The sequence below is a fragment of the Polypterus senegalus genome, chromosome 10 (assembly GCF_016835505.1).
Source record: "Polypterus senegalus isolate Bchr_013 chromosome 10, ASM1683550v1, whole genome shotgun sequence".
NCBI classification, from domain to species: Eukaryota; Metazoa; Chordata; class Cladistia; order Polypteriformes; family Polypteridae; genus Polypterus; species Polypterus senegalus.
The window spans coordinates 139,522,047-139,541,259 of record NC_053163.1 but is presented as its reverse complement, the minus strand read 5'-3'; the positions used below and the strand labels follow the sequence as shown (position 1 = coordinate 139,541,259).

At 42.5% G+C, this 19,213-nt stretch overlaps 1 protein-coding gene across 2 annotated transcripts in view; it reads left to right on the top strand.

Annotated features, from left to right (window-relative positions):
• Positions 1-19,213, top strand: part of LOC120537713 (guanine nucleotide-binding protein subunit alpha-11-like) — a 132,005-nt gene that overhangs the window by 45,547 nt on the left and 67,245 nt on the right. The window lies entirely within an intron of this gene.

Below are 19,213 nucleotides of genomic sequence, written 5' to 3'. Positions count from 1 at the left end.
AATGAGATGACCCCAAAACAGGAATGGTTTATCAGGTGGAGGCCACTGACATTTTTCCCTCCTCATCTTTTCTGACTGTTTCTTCACTAGTTTTGCATTTGGCTACAGTCAGTGTCACTACTGGTAGCATGAGGCGATACCTGGACCCTACAGAGTTTGGTTGCATAGGTAGTCCAACTTCTCCAGGATGGCACATCAATACGTGTCATTGCCAGAAGGTTTGCTGTGTCTCCCTGCACAGTCTCAAGGGCATGGAGGAGATTCTAGGAGACAAGCAGTTACTCTAGGAGAGCTGGAGAGGGCCATAGAAGGTCCATAACCCATCAGCAGGACCAGTATCTGCTCCTTTGGGCAAGGAGGAACAGGATGAGCACTGCCAGAGCCCTACAAAATGACCTCCAGCAGGCCACTGGTGTGAATGTCTCTGACCAAATAACCAGAAAGACTTCATGAGGGTGACCCAAGGGCCCCATGTCCTCTAATGGGCCCTGAGCTTACTGCCCAGCAGCATGCAGCTCGATTGGCATTCGCCATAGAATACCAGAATTGGCAGATGCACCACTGGTGCCCTGTGCTTTTTACAGATGAGAGCAGGTTCACCCTGAGCACGTGACAGAAGTGAAAGGGTCTGGAGAAGCCATGGAGAACATTATGCTGCCTGTAACATCATTCAGCATGAGCAGTTTGGTGGTGGGTTAATGATTGTCTGGCGAGGCATATCCATGGAGGGTCACACAGACCGCTACAGGCTTGACAAAGGCACCTTGGCTGCCATTAGGTATCAGGATGAAATCCTTGGACCCATTGTCAGACCCTATGCTGGTACAGTGGCTCCTGGTGCACGACAATTCCTGGCCTCATGTGGTGAGAGTATGCAGGCAGTTCCTGGAGGATGAAGGAATTGATACCATTGACTGGCTACCACACTTTCCTGACCTAAATCCAATAGAACACCTCTGGGACATTATGTTTTGGTCCATCCAATGCCACCAGGTTGCACCTCAGACTGTCCAGGAGCTCAGTGATGCCCTGGTCCAGATCTGGGAGGAGATCCCCCACAACACCATCTGTCATCTCATTAGAAGCATGCACCGATGTTGTCAGGCATGTATACAAGAACACAGGGGCCATACAAAGTGCTGCGTACAATTTTGAGTTACTGCAATTAAATTTTGGCAAAATGGACTAGCCTGCCACATAATTTTTCACTCTGATTTTTGGGGCGTCTTTGAATTCAGGGCTCTGTAGGTTGATCATTTTCATTTCCATCAAACGATGTGGCATCCTTTCGTTCCTAACACATTACCCAGTCTATATCAGTAGAGATATCCAGGAGGATTTCTTTTTCCCATTGAGATCTGATGTGTTTTCAAAGTGTTCCTTGAATTTTTTTGAGCAGTTTATATATATATATATATATATATATATATATATATATATGTACTGTGTATGTGTATATATATATATATATATATATCTCCAGCTTCGTTCTTCTTCCACCCGACTTCCGCCGCTAAATGAAGTGAGGTGGCCCTTATTTAGGAACCCGGATGGGCTCCAGCTGCTTCCCGGCAATCTCCTGTAGACACACCCCCGTGTGCCGGAAGTGCCGGCTGCGCACCCGGAAGCCCTTCGGGTGTCCCTGCTCCTCTTCCCCCCAGCACTTCCTGGTTTGGCGGAAGTGCTGAGGTCTAGGGTTGTTCAGGCACCGGGGTGCCGCCTGGCGGTGGCCACGGGTCCCTACAGGGTTGGGCTTCCAAGCCCTCTACCCGTGGCCCCCAACACAATCAGGGCGGTCGCCCCCTCGCGGTCTGGAGGAGGTACAAGCCCTCCTCTGGTCCTCCTGGGCGTCCCGGCTGGGCTCCACCCCCAGCCGCATGCGACAGTGCCCCACTGCCAGCGAGAACATGTCGGTCCGAGCGACACATCCCGAGAGGGCAGCACGTCCCCAAGGCATTGGGCCACCCCCTGGCGGTGACCACGGGTCCCTACAGGGTTGGACTTCCAAGCCCTCTACCCGTGGCCCCAAAAGCAAACCAGGAAGGCAGCCCCCACATGATCCAGGGTGGGCATTGACTCTCCTCCGGTCCCTCAAGGCGTCCCGGCCGGGTCGTTGCCCCTGGCATCCCTGACAATATATATATATATATATAGATATATAGATATATAGATATATATATATATATATATATATATAGATATAGATATTGTCACAAACTTGATACAGAGACATAGAATGTTTTGGGTCAGCCACCCGTGTAATTTGGTATCCTGGCTGCAAAGTCAAAAAAATGTATACAGCACTGATGTCCAAAACAGAACAGAGGGAATAGGGAAAAGGTGGAGGCTTTTAAAGGGGAAGACAGGAAGTGAGATCAAAGGGGCCGGGCTCATGAAGGTCTTCAGCCATAGGTTCGAACCCGGACGTGACATCACAGGAGTCGGAGCCGGCAAAGACTCCTTCCATAGACTCGGTCCCGTAAGTGACGTCAAGAGGACCAGATGGAATCTCCCGTGAATGGTCTGCAGGAAAGGGAGAAAAAGAGTCAGTTCACTCTGCGTTGACTCGGAACTGCCCTTACTCAAGCCCTTTAGCTGCCTCCCATGCACACATGTGTGACAAGATATATATATATATATATATATATATATATATATATATATATAGTCTATATGATTTTTCAGACTTATGTTTTGTGTTTAAGTTGTACTTTGTGAATTTTAGCCATTTTTGTTTTTAATTTTAGTTAACTAAACTATCATATCATTTTTTTAATACTTAAAATGCAGATCTCCGCTTGCTGGTGCATGTTCCAGTATTCTGAATATTTTCATTGGTTTTCTCTGTATTGTTATGTAACTCATACGTGAAGGCTCCATGATTTAAAGAAAAAAATAATGAGGAAAATCAGATGTACGAGCCATCTGTGAGTGACACCTACTGGAAAGATTCTTAAACTGCATTCCAACAGGACTTAAACATCTGGTTTTAGTGATGTTTCAGATTTCCTGCATTTACTTTTAATATGCTTGTCTAAAAGATTCAGTTTCCACACAACCTAAATAAAAAGTAGTTTAAGCTTGAAAAACACGATTCCAAGGATAAATTCATAAATTCATAAAGGATAAAAACCAAATTTTGTATACAAGTATTAGGTACAAAACAAAGATTTCTATCAACTTTTTGGTTATTTCTGTTAACCAGAAAGAAAATGCAGTGTTTCAGTCCATCCATCCTGAGTCCACTTAATCCAATATGGGCCTAAGCACTGAAGCGTATTCAGGCTGCATCAAATCAACTGCAAAGCACAAATGAGCTCTGAACAGGTACTAAGATCATATCACATGCGTAAACTGTAATTCATATTAGCAGAAAACTGGAAACCCTGGAGGAGGCAACTGTATAGGTACAGGAAGAACACCCAAGGAAAGGGCTCTGGAGCCCACAATACTAAGCATCTGCTCTTGTGATTTGCACATGAGAGTGTCGGTCAGGGAGGCAGCAGCACTAACCACTGTGCCACCATGCTTGCTTTACAATACATTTTACTTTGTGTTTGGGCCAGGTACTGTATTTTTCATTTGAGCTATCTAAAGCCTTGGAAATGTAGAACTTAAAAATAGACGGGTATGTTTGTCATAGAATATTTTTGATACCCAGATTTACTGGCTTGTTTATATGCAAGTACACCCTGTGAAAAAGTAAGTACACCCTATGAATTGTTTTTTCTTTTTTACTTTCTCGTATATAAAATATAGAGAAAGTATTGTAATCGTCCAAAGATCCAAGGTCGAAATTTTGATGAATCTCAACATTTTAGACCTCCCTGAGTCCGAAAATACAATTTTTGGAATTATGTCTGTGTGTCTGTCGGTATGTTTTTGCATGTAAACACGATAACTTGAGTACGCTTTCACTTAGGTCAACCAAATTTTGTATACAAGTATTAGGTACAAAATGAAGATTTCTATCAACTTTTGGCTTATTTCTGTTAACCAAAAGTGGTACTTTACCTTTTATTCATGTACCTTTATTCAACTTTACTTTTATAATAAATGTTCAATTATTATTGATTTGATTTGTTGTTGATGGTTCTTCAATGTACATAATATAACAATATAATCATTGTTTGCAGCTTATTCCTCAAATATCCCCATATCTGAGTATACAAGAAAGTCGAGGGGTATCCACTCCTGATTTATTTAACATGTGTGGCCTTATCAAGATTTGATCTTTATTTAAACAGTTTCTATAGATAAAGGAGATGTAAGAGAAAAAAAAATGCAAATTTGACTTTGCAATATCTATTCAACCAAAAAGAAACAGTTCTGTCATAACAATCTACATAAAAATTAAGTCCACCCTTGCCCCCTCAAGTCAACCCATTCACATTCTTTCTGGAGAGCAAAGGATTCCTGCCATGACGTGCAGCCCCTTTCCAATATAGATTTAGATAAAACTTTATTTGTCACTAGGGGAAAATTTGGCTTTTTATAGATGCTCTTTAAATACACACACGCGCGTTTTGTTGTTGGTGTTTCTTCACACACTTCTGCTGAATGATTCATTGGTTGAAAGTCCTGAGTGTGTCAGAGAGAGGATGTGCAGCATTGTTCATAATGACACTAAGTTTTGTTTTAATTCTTCCCTTTACTGTGACCTCCAGGGTTCCAGAGTTCATCTCATAACTCTGCTTGTCCTTTTAATTAGCTAAATGATTCGGTGGGCCTCTCTTGAAGTGATTTTAACATCCCAGCACAACACAGTATAGAAAGTCAGAGTTGTAGAAGATGTGAAGGATGTCACTTCCCATTTTAAAGGAAGGCAGTCTCTTAAGGAAAAAGAGCCTGCTGTGCCCTTTCTTCTGTAGCTCCTCTGTGTTACGTGATCAGTCCAATCTATCATTAATGTGGACCCCCACACTTTGACATCAACAATAGTAGGAGCTACCTGTAAGTGTTAGGATGAAATGCTTAGAGACTTCCTTGAGTGTTTTGTGTTCTGCTTTTGGGTTGATGAGGCCTGGGCAAGTTGGCAGATGTTTAAAATCTTCTCCACTTGCGTAGGACTTTCCAAGCAGTGGAATGGCTCATTTCCAGTTGTTTGGAGATATTTGTAAGTCCCTTCCCAAAGGCATCTAGAACCTTCTTTCTGAAGACTGCCGAGAGCTCTTTCTATCTTGGCATGATGATAACATACACTTCCACAACAATGAGCAAACCAATCTAAATGTCCGAGGTTTCAATAAGATAGGTTCAGGACATTACCTTCTCTTATGATGTGCTCATCATTTCCACCCATTCTAAGGTGAGGTATCTGAGGTAGTAATAAATGTAGGGGCATATTTACTTTTTCCACATTTGAAATTAACATTTATGCTTATTTAACTTATACAGCAGACGACAACATGTAAATGTGACATGATGTTTTTCTACAGATATGGTTTAAATGAACATCAGAGCTTGATATGTCCACACATTTCCTGCTGTGTTCTTACTTTTTATCTTACAGCACATATACCCAAACCAGTTGTCTGCCAAAATTAGTGAACGGTCCGGGCCCTGGGGGGCAACACGCACAGTCAAGCCCCTCCTGCAGCCAGGTCCTTGTGGAAATTATGCTGATAACGCTTTTCACTTGTATGCATATAGAAATCACATGATTTAATGCTAAAGATTAAAATGACACTCTTGGCCATCAGACTTGGGCTGGAATATGTTGGCAATCTAAATAAAAAAAAAAAACACTTTCAACATTAAAAAAAGAATGCAACATTTCTGCAATGTGAACAAAGCAACAAGAAACAGATTGAAGCAGACTATGCACAGGGGCTTTGGGTTTTGTTTGCTAACTGTAATACAGTATTTAGAATTAGGCCTTTTCTATGTCTTGGTGCCCATTGGACTCAGTCCCTGCTCCACAAAGAGCCACCTGAAAAGGGCCATTGAAAATGGCTGCTAAGAGTTCAGTTCGACTCTGGCCTCCCAGAACTCATCGGCCCTTGGAGGTAATGGGACATGTGGAATGTGAGGGGAACCAAAGAGCTTTGTGGGGTAGCATGTAGGTACATCAGCAGTGAGGGTTACATGAGCTTTACATTTGACAGATTTGGCAATCCTGACAGGAGAGAAGGTCACTGCTAGCCATGTGACTCCTTAGACTCTTAATATCTAGTGTGACCCAAATCAGTGTTTCTCAACCCTTTTGGTGTCATGGCCCAATATGGGGAGTGGGGGGTTCCCCTTGGCGAGAACTGGTGTGGGAGGTCCACCTTGATTAATACAGCATGATTGTCAGATCTCTGCTTTGGTGAATCCACAAATGGATAGCACAACAAAATGAACACGCCAAGACCCACCATGACCCACCGCCATTATAAACAACTAGCTGTGTAAACCCATGCTGTAAAACACACGGGCTCCTAGAAACCATGGATTCTGGCACTTCCCTCAGTCGATCACATCGGTTGTGCATTAATGGTTATGGTTCACTTTCCTCTGTGGTTTCGTTTTGCTGATGTGCTTGCCTCCATTGTCTATCAGCGGCTAAGCGAGATTCTCTCTCCCCTGAGGTTTCATTTTGCCGATGTGCTCATCTTGCTTGTGTATTAGCAGCTAAGCAAATTTCTCTTTCTCAGTGGTTTCACTTTGGCGACAGAGTCACTTTCTTTGAGCATCATGCTGTAGCCTTGCACTTCCGGGCCAGACAGACAGACACACTTCCATGCGTAGACATTTATATATAAGATGGTAACTCACAACTCGCTGGTGGCATCTCACAACCCAAAAGTGGTTGAGAGACACTGACCCAGATGACATGAGGATTACTTTAGAAGCTGTTGGGCTCTTCTTTCCAAAAAGTGATCTATAAATGTTGCTCTCCTGAGATGAACAACCAGGCCATGAAATTGCAAATGGCTCATAAACGCCAGAATGTGCGCCACTAAGTACAATGTAATTTACTGACCTCGACCCCAAGCTGTGCCTCCAAAGAGTTTTGGAGCTTTTTCTTGCCAAGACCTTCAGCATCCTTCTTAATGGTTTAACATCATCCATTCATTAATCCAGTTCAGGAGCAGGGAATATTAACACTGCAATCAGCACTGGATGACAGGTCAGTTTTTTTTAGAAAATTCCAGAAATATTGTTTTTCTCTCCTAATAGAGAAAGACCCGAAGCAAAATTTTACTTTGTAGCATCCATCCAGTTTGCAAACCCAAGATATTCCACTACAGAATAACCAGAATGCCTGGACATAACCACACCACATTGGGTGCAAGGCAAGAGCAAACTCTGTGCAGCATGCCAGAGCAGCGCACAGTTCCAGCTTTGGGGGTACCAATTAATATAACTAAAACTCTTTGGGACGCGGGAGATAATGGGAGCACCTAGAGAAAACCCAGTGCTAGAACTTCAAAATGGACAATGGCCACAATAACAAAGAGCTGGGTTAGATTTGAGCTCCTTGTAGCCACGAGAAACTAGCACTAAGCATTATGCTTTCAATCATCTATGGCTCATTTTCAAAGAGCACACCACAAAGAAGATAACCGTGACAAACACATCCATCCATCCATCCATCCATCCATTATCCAACCCTCTATACTCTAACTACAGGTTCACGGGGGTCTGCTGGAGCCAATCCCAGCCAACACAGGGCGCAAGGCAGGAAAAAAATCCCAGGCAGGGCGCCAGCCACCGCAAGACACACACACACCAAGCACACACTAGGGACAATTTAGGATCACCAATGCACCTAACCTGCATGTCTTTGGACTGTGGGAGGAAACCCACACAGACACGGGGATAACATGCAAACTCCACGCAGGGAGGACCCGGGAAGCGAACCCAGGTCTCCTAACTGTGCCGTGCTGCCCATGACAAACAATAATAAAATCCAAGATAATGGAAGAGAGCAAGTGGAGATTTTGTGACATGGTGGGCATTATTAACAAACACTGCTGTCATCACTGCTTTAAAGACATGAGCTGTGCCGTCTGCATTCACTTTTTCAGTCCTCGACACAATGGGCACATAAAGTTAATCAAGTCGTGATACCACGTTAGTCCACCAGAGGGTGTAGTAACACACATGGTGGTGGTGCTCCTGCATTAAGTCTCAGTTTTCAGCTCATAGTGCAGGATGACAAAATGGTGTTTCCTGAAAAATGTAATGATTGTGATAGACAGCTTCAGGCTGAACAGAGTTGTGCTTTCAGATGACAAAATCATGTAGGAATTTGGAGAAGCACGACATGAGAGGTCAAGCAAAAATGACGTCTTTTATTGGCTAACACAAAAGATTACAATATGCAAGCTTTCTACGCACCTCGGGCCTGATTCCATCTTGCCTGAAGAAGGGGCCTGAGTTGCCTTGAAAGCCTGCATATTGTAATCTGTTCAGTTAGCCAATAAAAGGGGTCATTTTGCTGGACTTCTCACTACATTCATAATGGCTAACACTGTACAACACCCTAGTACAACGAGAAGCATGACATTAATTGTTACTGAATTTAGTGTGTTTAATCACTGTCACAAGAATGAGTCTTGGACATCATGAAGGTTTGGGGCAGCCACCCATATATTGTTCAAAGGCTGCAAAATGAGGTTCATTTGAACCGAGAGGCGTGCTAATTGATAATGTTCTGGACATAGTAAATTCGTCACTAGATGCTGGGTTCTTCCCAGACTGTCTAAAGACTGCTGTAGTTAAACCCCTACTTAAGAAACATAATCTTGACCCCTCGGCTCTTGAAAATTTTAGACCCATCTCTAACCTGCCCTTCTTAAGTAAAGTTCTAGAGAAGGCAGTCATTATGCAGTTAAATGACCACCTAAATAAACATGCTATTCTTGATAAATTTCAGTCAGGTTTTAGAACAAATCACAGCACAGAAACTGCACTCGTTAAAGTAGTAAATGACTTGCGGGTAAATGCAGACAGAGGCCATTTATCTGTTCTCATCCTCTTAGATCTGAGTGCTGCATTTGACACCATTGATCACAACATTCTTAGAAATCGCCTTAGTCAATGGGTGGGCCTCTCTGGCAGTGTCTTAAATTGGTTTGAATCCTACCTGACAGGGAGAAAATATTTTGTTAGTTGTGGGAATTACAACTCGAAGACACATGATATCCGATATGGTGTTCCACAAGGCTCTATCCTGGGTCCGCTGCTCTTCTCAATCTACATGCTTCCGTTAGGTCAGATTATCTCAGGGCACAACGTGAGCTACCACAGCTATGCTGATGACACACAGCTGTACTTATCAATAGCACCTGATGACCCTGATTCTATTGATTCACTAACACAATGTCTGACTTGTATCTCAGAATGGATGAATAGTAATTTTCTCAATTTAAATAAAGAGAAAACTGAAATTTTAGTGATCAGCAATAATGGATACAATGAGGCTATTAGAAATAAACTGGATACATTAGGATTAAAAGTCAAGACGGAGGTAAAAAGTTTAGGGGTAACTGTTGACTGTAATCTGAATTTTAAATCGCATATTAATCAGATCACTAGGACAGCATTTTTTCACTTAAGAAACATAAGTAAAGTTAGACCTCTTATATCACTGAAAGATGCTGAGAAATTAGTTCACGCGTTTGTTTTCAGTCGACTAGATTACTGTAACGCACTCCTCTCAGGACTACCCAAAAAAGACATAAATCACTTGCAACGAGTGCAGAATGCAGCTGCTAGAATCCTAACTAGGAAAAGAAAATCCGAACACATTTCTCCAGTTTTGATGTCACTACACTGGTTGCCTGTGTCATTCAGGATTGACTTTAAAATACTGCTTATGGTTTATAAAGCCTTAAATAATCTCGCCCCATCTTATATATCGGAATGTCTGACACCTTATATTCCAAATTGTAACTTCAGATCCTCAAATGAGTGTCTCCTTAGAATTCCAAGAACAAAACTTAAAAGAAGTGGTGAGGCGGGCGGCCTTCTGCTGTTATGCACCTAAAATCTGGAATAGCCTGCCAATAGGAATTCACCAGGCTGATACAGTAGAGCACTTTAAAACACTGCTGAAAACACATTACTGTAACATGGCCTTTTTATAACTTCATTTTAATCGTAATTTAACTTAATCCTGATACTCTGTATGTTCAATTCATCATAACAACTATTCATGGTGGCTCTAAAATCGGTACTGACCCCTACTCTCTTTTCTGTTTCTTTTTCCGGTTTCTTTGTGGTGGTGGCCTGCGCCACCTCCACCTACTCAAAGCTTCATGATGCTCCAACAATGATGGACGGATTAAAAGGAAGAAGTCTACCTGACCATCATCATCATCATCAAGCCCTTCCGTGAGAATCCTAAATCCAAAGAGGACTGTTTCATTTATGTTAGGTAGAATGCCCAGAGGGGACTGGGCGGTCTCATGGTCTGGAATCCCTACAGATTTTATTTTTTCTCCAGCCGTCTGGAGTTTTTTTGTTTTTCTGTCCCCCCTGGCCATTGAACCTTACTCTTATTCGATGTTAATGTTGATTTATTTTGTTTTATAATTATGTCTTTCATTTTTCTATTCTTTAATATGTAAAGCACTTTGAGCTACTGTTTGTATGAAAATGTGCTATATAAATAAATGTTGTTGTTGTTGTTGAGATGTTCACAGATTCGAGTCCAAAACAGAACTCAAGTTAGTGAGACAAGATGGCGGCTTTAAAGGCCAGTCAAGGAAGTGACGTCATCTGAGGCAGAACCAGAAGTGACATTGTCGTGACCGGAAGTGGCATCATCAACGGGACCGGGAGTGACGTCCCCATCCACACCGAAACCGGAAGTGACGTCATCAGTGGCGCCGGTACCTTGCAGGATTTCATGTGTATGGTCTTCAAGAGATTGAGAGAGACAGTAAATGCACCCCGCCGCCCCCTGGTCTGGCGTGAAATTACTGTCATTTAGGCCCGTCAGCTGTCTCCCAATTGCACGTGTGTGACATCACCTAGCGATGCGTTGGTTCAATGGAGCTAAAAATGTGCTGCTGATTTTTGTCTGTACTCCGCATCTGACACTTCTCAATTCAGTATCCAGTATTGACGAAATCCACTTGTCCTGATACCGCTCTTCCATCATTTCAGTGTATAACATAAAACCTCTCACTTGCCCATTACTGACTGCACCTAGACTAGCAGGGAAAAAGTCCAAGTGTAAATGTGGAAAATGAATCTTGAGCGACATGTTGCACTTTATGGTTTTGTATGCTTGATGCTTGTTTTCAACCAGCTTGGTGCCATGCAGTGGCCATGAAAATTCTCAACATCGTCCTTGAATACTTCCCGTGTAATGTCCTCCAGCCCCACTAGCAGATCTTTGAAGCATTTGTCATTGACGACATGTCTGATTTGTGGAGTAAAAAAAAAAAATTAAAAAATGCCCTTCTTAATCTTGGCATCAGTTTGTAGTGGTTGCCACCTGTACTATTGGCCTTTTGTTCGTTTGCCTCTCCTTAATGTATACCTGAGAAAATGGTTTGCTGTGGGTTTGCCCCATAATGGGGATCTGCACCTTTAAGAAGGACACACGGCATGGACAAGACTGTTAGCCTAAAGGGGACTTAATCTGGAAAGAAAGGAAGTGAGAAGGAAGTGAAGAGCAACAGAGTGCTAACGCAGGGAGCCACCTCAGGGCCGTCTTGACTCATGGGCACGCTGGACTGTACCCCAGGGGCTCCATGCTAATCTATGGCTGTTGTGACTTGCTGAGTGGTTGTTTAGGTAGGTAGGGGCCCCAGTGCACTGAGATGGTGCCAATCCCAGCTGGCACAGGGTACAAGACAAGACAGTCATACCGCATAAACTTCAGAACAGGTCATTCAGTATTTGGATGGGAGACCAACCAGGAAAAAGTTGGTTTGCTGTTGGAAGAGGTGTTGGTGAGGCCAGCAGGGGGCGCTTTACCTGTGGTCTGAATGAGGATCCCAATGCCCCAGCTCAGTGACAGGGACACAGTACTGTATAAATGGTGCTGCCCATCAGATGAGACATAAAACCGAGGTCCTGGCTCTCTGTGGTCATTAAAGATCCCTGGGCATACTTTGTACAGAGCAGGGTGTATCCCTGGCTAAATTGCCCACCATCGCCTGCTAATTCTGGCCCCCTAATCATGCCCTGTCTCTGACTGGCTAACTATCTCTATCACCTCTTCACCCCCTAACAGCTAATGTGTGATGAGTGTACTGGCACAAAATGGGTGCTGTCACAACATCCAGGTGGATGCTGCACATTAGTGGTGCTTGAAGTGGCTCTCCACTCACTGTGTAAAGCACTTGAGCACCTTAGAAAACACTTTATAAATGTAATAAATTATTATTATTATTATTAACATGCACGCACACACTAGGGCTAATGTAGTGTCACCAATCCACTTATCCTGCGTGTTTTGAACTATAGAGAAAAAACTAGAGCACATGGAGGAAACCCATGCAGACAAACTCCACACTGGGAGAACCAGGGATGTGAACCTTGGCCAGCAGTAATGGGCACAAGGTAGGAACCAGTCCCAGCTGCTGTGCCAGGGTGTGTATGGGCCTGCTAAAATTGCAAAAACTGAGAACTGTTCCATGACTTGGGTTGTATCTATCCAGCCCATCATTGGCCCACTGGTGCACACGCCTGCAGAGAGCCAATATAGAAGTGTCAGTGAACCTAAAGGTCCTGTCACATGGCATGAGTTTTCCAGTGCTTATCAGTCGTAGACTTGGTTACATACTTTTAACGAATCAGAGGCAGTCTCATCGCACTCCTGTGAATGCTGGTCATGTAGTTTGACTTCTCCAGCAACTCGGCCAGGCCTGTCTGTGAATCAGTCTAACAAAATCAAGTCGTAGAGGTGGGCTGTGTGTGTGCGAGAGCTGACAACCAAGGAAAGAGGGGAAGTGTGTGATTTGGACATTTCAAGCAGAAGCGAGATTCATGTTTAATGTTTTACATACAAAGACAGAATGAAAAAAAAAACAACTTGGAAAATATACACATGGCAAAACACTATTTCAGCAATGCAGAGCCCCGTTCTGTATTAATTCAAATGGATTATTATTATTTTTCCACCTTGAAGTCCAGTTCTTATTACACAGCCCTGTACAGTTTTCCTGGTATACACGTCAGTGAACCGTAAGTGAACTGAAAGTGTGTGTGTGTTAGAAGACCACTGCGGTTTAAGCAGTTCTTTTGAGGCATCCTGGAATGAGTTTCAAATGTAAGAGAAGTTACAAGAATGCATTTATGGAATTTTCTCAGAGAACGTGATGTTCCGGACTCAGTGATGGAAGCATTAATAGAAGGAAAGGTCAGTTTAAAATCCAGTCAATAAAGGAACTGAACAGTGCAGAATAGACGAAAAATACTGGCTGGCTATACTCTTCCGGTTCTGGTTCACTAAACTGCATACCAGAAAAAATAAATTAAAAATAATCTGTTTGAACGAATTACATAAATAATTTGAATGAGTTACTAATTCGCTCAGACAAATTATGAATGAATTTTTTTTTTCAGACACTTACGGGACTCTACAGTTGCATTCAGGGACTTAACTTAAGAGATATAAGGAGCATTTTACTTTAGATTTGTTAAAAAAATAACATTGATAACAGAACACAGTTACAAGCATTAGTAGACTACATTACTATTAAATAGATGCTTTTTGGCAGTACTTTACAATCTCTGGTAGTTAAAAATGGAACACAAAATCGACTTGAGGTGGCTCAGTAGCTTTTCATATTTCTAAAATGACATCAGTTGATGTGTCGTGGAAGGTCTGCAACTGTATTGTTTTTTTTTTTAAAAAGGGACCCCAAAATTATAAAAACCTTAACCAACAAACAAGTATTTATTTTAGCCAATGCAATCCCCTGATTCCCAACCTTAGTAATAATACAACACCACTGAGTTAAAAAAAAACTCAATTCTAACTCATACTATATATCTATATATCTAAAATCCAATGTCTGTATGTCTGTCCGCTTTTCACGAGAGAACTACTCGGGTTTTTTCTATGATTTACTTGAACATTCCGTTTGATTTTTTGACTTCTCTCATCGCGTTAAGTATCATAGTTCGTTTGCGGTACCAATTTGTGTGAATCCGATAGACATGCAGCGGGCTTACATCCACTTAGCTAGCAAATGAGAGAACTACTTAACAGATTTAGATCTGTTTTTTTTCTAGAATTTGCTTGAACATTCCGGGTGATTTTGCAGCTTCTTTCATCTTTTTAAGAATCATAGTTTGCTTGCAGGAGCGATATATTCGCCCCAGTCCGACACAGAGGGCAGCAAGCTGAGGAGAGGGGGAAGCGTGACGTCAGGAGTGGGGAGCCAGGCATGGCCCTCCTCGCTGTCCTGTTTCACTACTTACACGGGTGAAGCTGCGGGGCACAGCTTGTCAACAATAAAGTGAAATTACCATCATAAAAAGTAACTATAAAAGGAAAATTAATAATAAATAATCAATATTACTCTATGAAAGAAGAAAAATACCTGAAGGAAGTTCCCCATCTAGCTATTCACATTATTTATAACACAGTCATTTATTAAAACTATCTAAATAACTATGAACTTGAAAAAGAACTGATTCATTTATTGTATAAAGGTGACAGTCTTAAAGAGTTTAGTTCCAGTTTAAAGATACACAGAAGGAAAACCGGCTCTTCAGCCTATAACCCCAAGTCATATGTTTTACCGGTAAAGCTGCTAAAGCTTCACAGCTTCTAGTCGTGAGGTATGTCAGGTTTGCTGATGCAGTTGCTGATCTCTTTGCCCGGCCATGTCAATTTACATAACTGAAAATCACTGGCCATGTCACGTTAACTGATGCAGTGCTGAGACAAACAATAATGGACCGCCTGACAGAGCTGGACATACTGACATGTCTACCTCAACAGGTGTTTCATATGTGAATGCATCTAAAAAAGGGACAAGAGCATGGAAAGCATTCACACAGCACCAATGTAATCAAGCAGCATGTTATTGGCTGTCAGAAAAGGAGCAAACTCACAAAACTTTGGAAATGAGAAACTGTGCTGGAAATGCGTCATAAAGTCATGTAATTGGTTATCCCCTGTACTCTGACATTTTAGAGCATTACAAGATTTGAAAAATGGAGGTGAGAACAGGCCATTCAGCCCAACAAAGCTCAACAGTCCTGTCCACTAAGTTCTTCTAAAATAACATCAATTCAAGTTTTGAAAGTCCCTAAATACCTACTGTCCACTACACTACTTGGTTGCTTATTCAGAGTGTCTATTGTTCTCTCTCGTGGCCTGCAGGGGCACACCAGCTGCCTAAACCCAACCCAGACAGACACCAGGCACACATTCAGCACACGTCTCATGTTTGTTAAGTGTGGAAGCACTTCACCTACACTCCCCCGAGCAGCACAGTACAACAAACACAGATACAATACGTACAAGTCGCAACACTTTCTTCAACTTCTTCTTTGCCTCTCTCTCTCTCTCTCTCTCTCTTCATTCCTCCTCCAGTAAACGTCATCTCTCTATATCCGAACTCTGGCTCCAGGTAGCTCGTTAGCAAAGGCTGGAATCACTCCCAGGTGTGGGGAAAGACCAATGTGGTGGTCTCTGACATCTCCGTAGCTCCCCAGTGGCTCCCACAGAACGCAAAAGAGCTGTAGTGACCTCCAACTTCCATAGTGCCCTGCAAGGATCCACGGTGCCACAGCAACCCAGATGGGGCTGCCCTCTAGCATCCTGGGGGAGATAATGCCCTGAGCATGCTCTCTCTATTGGTCTTTCCATCCAGCTAGCATCCTGGCCGGCTGGGTTCCTAGCCGTACGTAACACTGTGTAAAGAAAAACTTCCAAATATTGGTGTGAAATTTTACCCTTAACAAGTTTTCAACTGTGTCCCCTGTGTTCTTGATGAACTCATTTTAAAGTCACAGTCTCGATCCACTGTACTAATTCCCTTCATAATTTTAAACACTTCAATCATGTCTCCTCTTAATCTCCTTTTGTTTAAACTGTAAAGGCTCCGCTCTTTTAATCTTTCCTCATAACTCAACCCCTGTAGCCCTGGAATCTGCCTAGTCGTTCTTCTCTGGACCTTCTCTAGTGCTGCTATGTCCTTTTTGTAGTTTGGAGACCAACAAATTGCACACAGGACTCCAGATGAGGCCTCACCAGTGTGTTATAAAGTTTGAGCAGAACCTCCTCCTTGTACTCCACACATCAAGGTGCTATATAACCTGACATTCTGTTAGCCTTCTTAATGACTTCTGAACACTGTCTTGAAGTCGATAGAGTCTTCTTCTTTCGGCTTCTCCCGCTAGGGGTTGCCACAGCGGATCATCTTTTTCCATCTCTTCCTGTCCTTTCCATCTTGCTCTGTTACCCCCATCACCTGCATGTCTTCTCTCATCACATCCATAAACCTTCTCTTAGGCCTTTTTCTTTTCCTCTTGTCTGGTAGCTCTATCTTTAACATCCTTCTCCCAATATACCCAGCATCTCTCCTCTGCGCATGTCCAAACCAACACAATCTCTACCATCCTGTAGACCTTCCCTTTACTCCATACACATCCTAATCGGGTGAAATCACTGGAAATCTTAGCATCTTTAACTCTGCCACCTTCGGCTCTAGTCCACTACGGCACCTTCTCATAAGGTGGAAATTCGATTTTGAGACCTTCCATTGTCTATTCAAACCTTGCATTTTTAATTCCTACATGTAAAACTTTATATTTACTGACATTAAACTTCATCTGTCACAAATCTGCCCAACACTGTTATCCAAGTCCTTCTGTGATGATTTAAAAGATTCCAAATGACCTGCTATCTTGGTATCATCTGCAAACTTACCCAACTTGTTATTTATAATCCTATCCAAAATGGCATTGATTAATGTGCTGTTAATAGTTCTGGGAGGACTGTAACTAACTGTATTTTTTTTAACAAAAGGAATTCCAAAATAATAAAAAATATATTCAGTCAATGAGATCAGCGACTGCAGTCATGAAGTTGAACACATCCTCCGATTAGAAGTCATGTAATATGATGGTGGCTTAAACTATAAGGGGAGCCTCGTGTGTGTACAAGAACAGACAACCAAGGCGAGCTCACCTGGAGGTACAATGTGTACGACTCGGTCACGAGGAAAAGGTATTTGACGTCCCACAACAGAATGGATAAAATGAGGAAAATAAAATGGCAGAGATTGCAGCTGATCTTGCCATACTTGCAAAGCTTCTGTACAGGCAATGCTTTAATTAGCCGTCAGCATGCAGCGAGTTGGCAGGACTTTGGAGATCTGAATCTATGCAGATAAAAGTCACCACAGAGTCGTGTAATGTGTCATCCCCTGGGACTTCCAGTCATTTAATGTGACATCTTCAGGCAACGAGATCAGCAATTGTAGTCAGCAAGTTAGACACCAAGTTGTGTGATGTGATGCTGGCTTAAGATGCACATAACGTTTTTGTACTGAAGTATTAGGAGAAAAGGCCACACAGAGACAACGAGAATGTACAATCACCTCATAGACATTGTCCAGGCACAGCACTGGATTCTGGGTTTATGGAGGGCAGTGCTGCTCTCTGCGTTAAGCAGCCTTAATAATAACATAGAAAAAACGATGCACAGGAGCCTAGAAATATGTGAAAAAAAGCAAAAGAAATATGTCTGGAACAGTAGTCAGCAATAAAATAACATGGAGCCACTTTACTGTTTTAGACAGGCTTAACTGCATGGGTGAAATAATCAAGAGATCCGAGGCATCAGCAGAGCTCTGCTTGTGTTTGCACAGCTTTGCTGGGGGGATCCAGCCCACCCCCTCTCCATTTAAAGCACTGAAAGCTAGTGTGTGTGTGTGTGTGTGTGTGTGTGTGTGTGTGTGTGTGTGTGTGGCAGGATGGATTTTCACAGGATAAAGCCCTCCAGCTAAGACACCCACCTTCTTTCAAGAAAACGGATTAAGAGGAAGCTGAAGGTTTGGATTTCACTTTGCATGTACTGCTCAAACCAGTTGAACGAGTTCTGGCCCTTCTGCCGTCTTTCTTTTTTCTTGCCATCGGATCAAATGCTTTTTACCCATAAATGTAAAAAGGCTCAACACTGCCCGGCTTCTTTTGTGCAAAGGTTTTACATTTAAATTGTCTCATAAATCACAGCGGTATCACCATTGTAGTTGAGATAGACACCTTTACCCCAGGCTACTTTCACAAAAAAAAGAGTATTCATTACAAATGGTAATGCAGCATTTCTTTTACATGTGAAAATGAAAGAATTGACTGACTTGTCAACCTGGTGAGTTGTTCACAGTGACAGTCACCTGAGCCAGAGTTTAAAACCAAGACTTTGCTGGAAGGAAGCAAAGACGTGCGTGTGTGATGGGAAGTGAATCTGCATTTACAGTTGTGTTACTCGTGGTCACAAATCACGTCTGACCACCTGCAAATGTGGTTTGGTCACAACTCACTAGGTAAAATTAACGGGAATATTTTACAGTAAATTACTGTCAGCAAATAAATATTACAATAAGAAACTCATTCATTCATTCATTTTCCAAGTCAGGTCGCAGAGGCAACAGTCTTAGCAGTGGGGCCCATACATCCCTTTAGTAATTTCATTGTAATTTTTTACAATTACAATGAAGACTTTCTGTTCTATTCTATTCAGTTCTGTTCTGTTCTATTCTATTCTTTCCCCGGCCACACTTGCCAACTCATACTGTGGGATCCTAGGACGTTTCCAGGCCATCCTCCCAGTGAGCTCTTGATCTTCACTGGGGTCTCCTCTCCAGGAGGCATCTGTATCGGTTGCCTGAATCACCTCAATAGGCTTCTCTCAATGTAGAGGGTCAGCAGCTCTACCCTGGGCCTCTCCTCTCCTCTGTCTCTAAGGGTGAGCCCAGTCACCCAGTGGTGAAAACTCATTTCAGCACATTACAGTAAGAAATTGTACAGGAACATGCCAGTAATGACTGGAGAGTATCCTACTGGAAAATAAACACTTCGTAATCGCTCACACTGTAAATAGGGATGAGTCGATAGAATGAATGGAGTTAAAATCAAAAGCCAATTACCCATATAGGAATCAAAAAATTGTGAGTGCGCTCCCCTCGACTTTCTCATATACTGATATAGAGGAAAAGGTCATGAGAACCACTTCCAGTTGCACAATATTTCTCAGATATCATATCTCTTTGTTTCTCATCCTAGCTAATTGATAATATCGATA